This window comes from Myotis brandtii, unplaced genomic scaffold, assembly GCF_000412655.1.
Source record: "Myotis brandtii unplaced genomic scaffold, ASM41265v1 scaffold561, whole genome shotgun sequence".
NCBI lineage: Eukaryota > Metazoa > Chordata > Mammalia > Chiroptera > Vespertilionidae > Myotis > Myotis brandtii.
Window position 1 is genome coordinate 1,766,675 of NW_005370085.1, and position 6,654 is coordinate 1,773,328.

Here is a 6,654-nt window from a genome sequence, read left to right on the forward strand (position 1 = left end):
GCCTGGCACACAGCAGGCCATCCTGGGAGGTTTCCTCTCTCTTGCTGTTAGCGTCTGTCTCAGAGGATGGGCAAGGGGTGGGGGGCAAAAAAGAGGCAGCAAGTTGGTTCATTTGATCCCCTTCTCTCTCTCTTTTTTAATCCTCACCTAAGGATATTTTCCCGTTGATTTTTAGAGAGGGTGGAAGAGAGAGGGAAAGACAGAGAGAAATATTGATGTGAGAGAAACACATCGATTGGTTGCCTCCTGTGCACGCCCTGACCAGGGCCCGGGCCGGGGAGAAGCCTGCAACCGAGGTACGTGCCCTTGACTGGAATTGAACCCGGGACCCTTTGGTCCGCAGGCTGACGCTCTATCCGCTGAGCCAAACCAGCTAGGACCATTTGGCCCCTTCTTTAGGAATTCTGATAAAAAATGAGGTTTCTGTCTACTGTCCCCACCAAGATCCCCTCACCACAGGACCCCCACCTCTCCAAACCCCACTACGCTATGAGGATGGGCTTCTCAGAGGGCCCACAAGTGCAGACCAGAGAGGTCCCATGGAGACCAAGTCGAGCTATATGTCTTTGACAAAATACTTCCCCTCTCTGAACCTCAGCTATCTGATCTGTAAAATGGGGATAATGCACCGTCCCTTCTTTAGGAATTCTGATAAAATGAGGTTTCTGTCTACTGTCCCCACCGAGATCCCCTCGCCACAGGACCCCACCTCCCCAAACCCCACTACGCTATCAGGATGGGCTTCTCAGAGGGCCCACAAATGCAGACCAGAGAGGTCCCATGGAGACCGAGTCGAGCTACATGTCTTAGACAAAATACTTCCCCTCTCTGAACCTCAGCTATCTGATCTGTAAAATGGGGATAATGCACCTACCATGCAGGTGGACACAAGACAACTACAGCCTGGGGCCCCCGCCGCTCTACACCTCTTACCCACCTTCTACCTTCTCCCGAGCACTGAACGCCGGACACAAAATATGAGGGCACTGGCTGTGCCCCCTAGGGGCTGGAGGGCTGGCTCCTGCCTTGTAGTGGGGATGGTCACAGACAAGTGGTGGCTACAGAGTGACTAGGGAGCCTGGCCGATGTGGCTCAGTGACTGAGTGTCGACCTATCAACCAAGAGGTCACGGTTCGATTCCCGGTCATGCCTGGATGTGGGTTCCATCCCCAGTTGGGGGCGTGCAGGAGGCAGCCAACTGATCAGTGACTCTCTCTCATCACTGATGTTTCTCTCTCTCTCTCTCCCTCTCCCTTCCTCTCTGAAATCAATACAAATATATTTTTTAAAAGTAGAAAGAGAGTGACCAGGGAGAGAGTACAGGGTTGGGAGCAGAGAAAAGGCTTGTCGCCTTGGGAAAGGCAGGAGATGGCGTTACGGGACCTCAGTACATGTCCCAAGACGGCCGCCTCTGTGTCAGCCGCTCTCGACGCTGTGCACAGGGCAGCGCCGCCAGGAAGGGGAGGTCAGAACTCGAGGAGGTGGGGGCAGGGGCCAGCTGGGGGGAGCAGCAGGAGTTGCTGAGGGCAGGCCTGCCTGGACCATCTGGACCTCAGGAGTCTCATGTTCTGTTTGCTCCTCTCCCCCCTCGTCCCCCTGGGAAGGGCCCTACCAGAGCCCTGTCCACCCATCCTGAATATCCATGGGGCTGGTGGGGGTTGGGGGGGAGAAGGGCACAGGCCCTAAGAAGGGGACACAGGAAGGAGTGATTGACAACACGACCCCAGCCCAGCCTTTCCTCCAGGCCCCGTGTCACCCCGCCTCTCTAGTCTGGAGGAGGAGCGAGCAGGTGTATCCAGATGTGCCCCCAAAGTTGTGCAAGCTCAGCGCTCACAGGCATTTCGACACCCAGCGGAGCGTGGGTCACGCAGAGGGCAGAGTGGAGCCAGCGAGGGGCAGGGAGGAGGGCGGTGCAGCCCAGCCCCGGGCAGCGGAGGCAGTTGGAAGAGCTGAACCAGGAGCACCAGGAAAGGGGACTAAAGGAAGCATCATCACCTTTGCTTCTCCCCCAGGGCAGTGGTGAGGAAGTCTCCACCACTTCCTGCCCGGCTGGCGGCCTTGACACCTCGCAGAGGGCCTGCATCCAGCCGGCGCTCAGACAGTGTCTGCTCAATGAATGAACAACCTCCCCAGGCTAGGCAGGCGGGAAATTCCCACCAAGGGGAGCAGGAGCCGCTGCCTTTATATATATATATTTTTATTGATTTCAGAGAGGAAGGGAGAGGGAGAGAGAGATAGGAACATCAATGATGACAGAGAATCACTGACCGGCTGCCTCCTGCACGCCCCCCACTGGGGATCGAGCCCACAACCTGGGCACGTGCCCTTGACTGGAATCGAACCAGGGACCCTTCAGTCCGCAGTCCAACACTCTATCCACTGAGCCAAACCAGCTCGGGCTTTTGCTGGGGATGCCGCACGTGCCAGACTTTACACCCATGAACCCCGTAAAGGTTCCTGCTACTATTCCCATCTTGCCAATGTGAAAAGGGGCCTGGAGGGGGCGGGAGCTCGCCCGGCTGTGGTGGCTCAGTGGTTGAGTGTTGACCTATAAACCAGGAGGCCACGGTTCAATTCCCGGTCGGGGCCCATGCCCGGGTTGTGGGCTCAATTCCTGATTGTGGAAGAGGCAGCCGATCAACAATTCTCTCTCATTGATGTTTCTCTCTCTCTCCCTTCCTCTTAAAATCAATAAAAATATATTTAAAAAAGAAAGGGTCTCGCCTAGCCGGCGTGGCTCAGTGGTTGAGCATCGACCTATGAACCAGGAGGTCCTGATTTGATTCCCGGTCAGGGCACATGCCCGGGTTGCAAGCTCGATCCCCAGTGTGGAGCGTGGAGGAGGCAGCCAATCAATGACTCTCTCTCATCATTGATGTTTCTCTCTCTCTCTCTCTCCCTCCCTCCCTTCCTTTCTGCAATTTATTTATTTATTTTTTTAAATATATTTTATTGATTTTTTACAGAGAGGAAGGGAGAGAGATAGAGAGTTAGAAACATCGATGAGAGAGAAACATCGATCAGCCGCCTCCTGCACATCTCCTACTGGGGATGTGCCCCATCTTCTACTGGGGATGTGCCCCGCAACCAAGGTACATGCCCTTGACCAGAATCGAACCCGGGACCCTTCAGTCCGCAGGCTGACGCTCTATCCACTGAGCCAAACCGGGTTTCGGCCCTTTCTGCAATTTAAAAAACAGAAAACAGCCTGTACCCCGGGCTTCTCAGAGCAGACTGACCCTGGGTGCCCACTCCGGGGTCAGAGGACAAGTAGCTGATTCGTGCCTCCTTCTCTGGGCTCAATGGGGTTTTGTTGACCGCAGGGTGCAGGCCTGCGGATTGCGTTCCAATCTGGTTTGGAAACACTATGTCCAGCGCTTCCCAGGCAGGCACTTCAGGGCAGGGTGGAAATGAACAACTTCTTTGAGCTGCCCAAATAAGGGGACCCATTAAGACTTCCATGAGCTGCAGGAGCTGGTTTTTGTTTCCCCCCCTCGAAGCTCACACACCCCGGCCACCATTTCCACTCAGCATCTCTCCTGCTTGCACAGGGGAGAGAACCGAGGCTCTGAGGCCTCTCTCCCAGAGACAAGCCACTTCCTCTGAGGGCCTCGGCCTGCACTGCTGAGCCTGGAGCCCCCAGGCCCCCTCCCCGTCCTGGCCATGCGTGGAGCACCCCTCCTGGCGGCCCCAGGAATCGGATGGACAGTAATGAGGGTCCCATAGGAAGGACGCTCCACTTTCAGGGATGTTTTTTCAAAACTACAGACATAGCCCACTGTCTCCAGGCATCCAGGTCCTGGCGGGGGGAAAGGGGTGGTTGGGGGGTTCCAGGAGGGGAGGGCAGATGGCAGGGAAGGGGGTGCGGGCTCTAGCTCCATGCCTTTCTCCCTGTTCTGAGAGGAAGGTGCCCTGTCGCATGGTCACCATGGTCCTGCCCAGGATGGGCAGGCTGCCAGGAACATCTAACGAGCCCCCAGGGATGAGGCAGGAAGCTGCCTCAAGCCACGGTGGGAAGGTGAGCCTGGTCAGTCACCGGAGAATTCCCCTCTGGGGCACCCAGCCCTGCAGGACAATCCGCACACAGACGGGAGGAGGGCGGGGAGCCAGGCCAGGAGGAAGCCCGGTGGGGCGGGCACTCCGGGCTGTGGTGCAGCTCAGTAAAGCGTGGCTGTGTGCTCAGCTCCCAAGGTCAGGTGCCAGGGAGCTGCTAAACTCTGCCAGGCTCTGGTGGGACTAGGACAGGAAGTCCCCTCTGGGCTGACCCAGCCTCAGGAACACAGGGGAGGGTCTATTTCAGCCGTGGGCAAACTACGGCCCGCGGGCCGGATCCGGCCCGTTTGAAATGAATAAAAATAAAAAAAATAAAAAGACCGTACCCTTTTATGTAATGATGTTTACTTTGAATTTATATTAGTTCACACAAACACTCCATCCATGCTTTTGTTCCGGCCCTCCAGTCCAGTTTAAGAACCCATTGTGGCCCTCGGGTCAAAAAGTTTGCCCACCCCTGGTCTATTTCCTCCAGGAGCCACAGCGTGGAGGGCAGAGTACGGACTGCATTTCGACCCCTCAGCGGGGCCCCAAATGTGTCATCTCGGGGGTCCTCCCAGGGTTAGGATTTTAACATGAGTGTGTGTGTGTGTGTGTGTGTGTGTGTGGTTAATCCTCACCCAAGGGTATTTTTCCACTGATTTTTAGAGAGTGGAAGGGAGAGGGAGAGGCAGAGAGAGAAACATTGCTGTGAAAGACACACATCAACTGGTTGCCTCCCACAAGCACCCTGACCAGGGCCAGGCGTTGAGCCTGCAACTGAGGTACGTGCCCTTAATTGGGATGCCTTTGACTGGAATGGAACTCAGGACCCTTCAGTCCTCGGGCCGAAGGTCTGTCCACGGAGCCAAACCAGTTAGAGCGAACATGAATCTGAGGACACAGACACGCTGACCCCAGCACCACGTGACCCGTGCAGGGGGTGCTGGTGTGCGGCAGCCGGACTGCGGCCTGGCGATGCTCACGGGTCTGAGGAAGTGGCCAGGTCTCGGAGCTGTGTGGGGAATCCCCCCAAAGCATCCCAGCTGCTCTCAGAAAAGAGGTGCTCTCGGTTCCTCCTCACGGCTCCCCAACTTACTGACGCCATGAGTGGTCCCCCATGGAGTTCCGGAGCCGGACACAAGACCTGGTGCACCTGACATGCCCCTTGGGCCATACATGGAGTCCCTCGAGCAGCAGTCCCCACCTCATCTCACCTGCCCCCAAAGCTGAGAGGGTCTGAGGGCAGAAGGGAGCTGTGGCCACAACAGCGAAACAGCCAGGCAGCAGCAGGCCCGGGGCCGGATACACGTGTACCCTCACTTCACACGCCGGAGCACCCAAGGGGCGGCGGTCAAACCACAGGCCGGCACCGCCCCACCCCAGGCCGAATCGCCCCAGCTCTGCAGGACACGCCAAGGCTGAGTCTGTGCCTAACACAACAGCAATGACAGCTAGCACTCACTCAGCGGTTTCTTGTGCCAAGCCCCGTCCTAAGGACTTTTCAGACATAAACGGGATTGACTCCTCACAACCCTGAGGCAGGTGCCGGTGTTGTGCCCATTTTACAGATGAGGAAATCAAGGCCCAGAGAGGTTAGGCAGCTTGTTCGGGGTCACGTGGTTCCTAAGTGGCCGAGGCCGGTTTGCAGCCAGGACACCTTCTCGGTGCTACTGGGCCACGAGGTGGCTCTGAGTGCTGATTCTGCTACTCTTTCCTTTTGCAAACAGGACGCTCTTAAGGGTGGGGAGCGCTTTAAGAAAAGGACGTCTGTAACCTGGAACGTACAGGTCCTTTATTCTAATTCACACAGTGTGACAACCAGCGAGTGAAAGGGCTTGGAGAAACAACACCTATAGACGTTATGCCCACGCAATACACCTGGCTTCACGAACTCTCCCCAGACAGGCTTGCAAGGGAGCTGTGACGGGGAGTATTTTGCAAAGCGAGCAACCTGGGGCTCAGGGCGGAGGCGCTGACTTGCCCAGGAGCAGCAATGGGCTTAGCATCCAGGTCCCTCCGATTTCAAAGAGAAATCGGAAAAGCAACCAGGTGAGAGGTGGGTAAGGAGAGGGGGGAGCAGAGGGCTGGAAAGGGAGGGGGCCACAGAAGCAGCTGTGAGCTCCAGGGGAGGGACCTGGCCCAGGAGAGGATGGTCCTCCTGCCTCCAGGGCCTGGAGTCTCGGCGCACCCAGACTGCCCCCCTCCCTACTACGGCCCCTCCCAGGTCCTGGCGGACCCCACCGTGTCCATTAGGGTGAAGGATGGGGCGCCGGCCCTTCCTTCTGTGACTTGCTGGAATACCAAACCCCGGTGTTTACGGGGCCGCAAGCACAGCCCCCTCCCTCCACCCGAGCTGCCCTCGGGGGCGGCACCGCGGCTGGCTCTGGTCAGCATCAAAGACAAGCAGATGCGCAGGCGGACCGGCGGGTAGCCAGCACCGGGGGTGGGGGATTGGGGGGGGGATGAGGGAGTCACAGCGAAAAGGGCACCCTACAGAGGCAGCAGGGGGGCGAGGAACGCCCCCCCGCGCATTAAAAGAATGGAAGAAAGGAGCCCGCGGCACCAACAGCTCCCCTCTCCCTCCCTCCGCGTAGCGCTTTCCAAGGAGGAGGGGTCCCA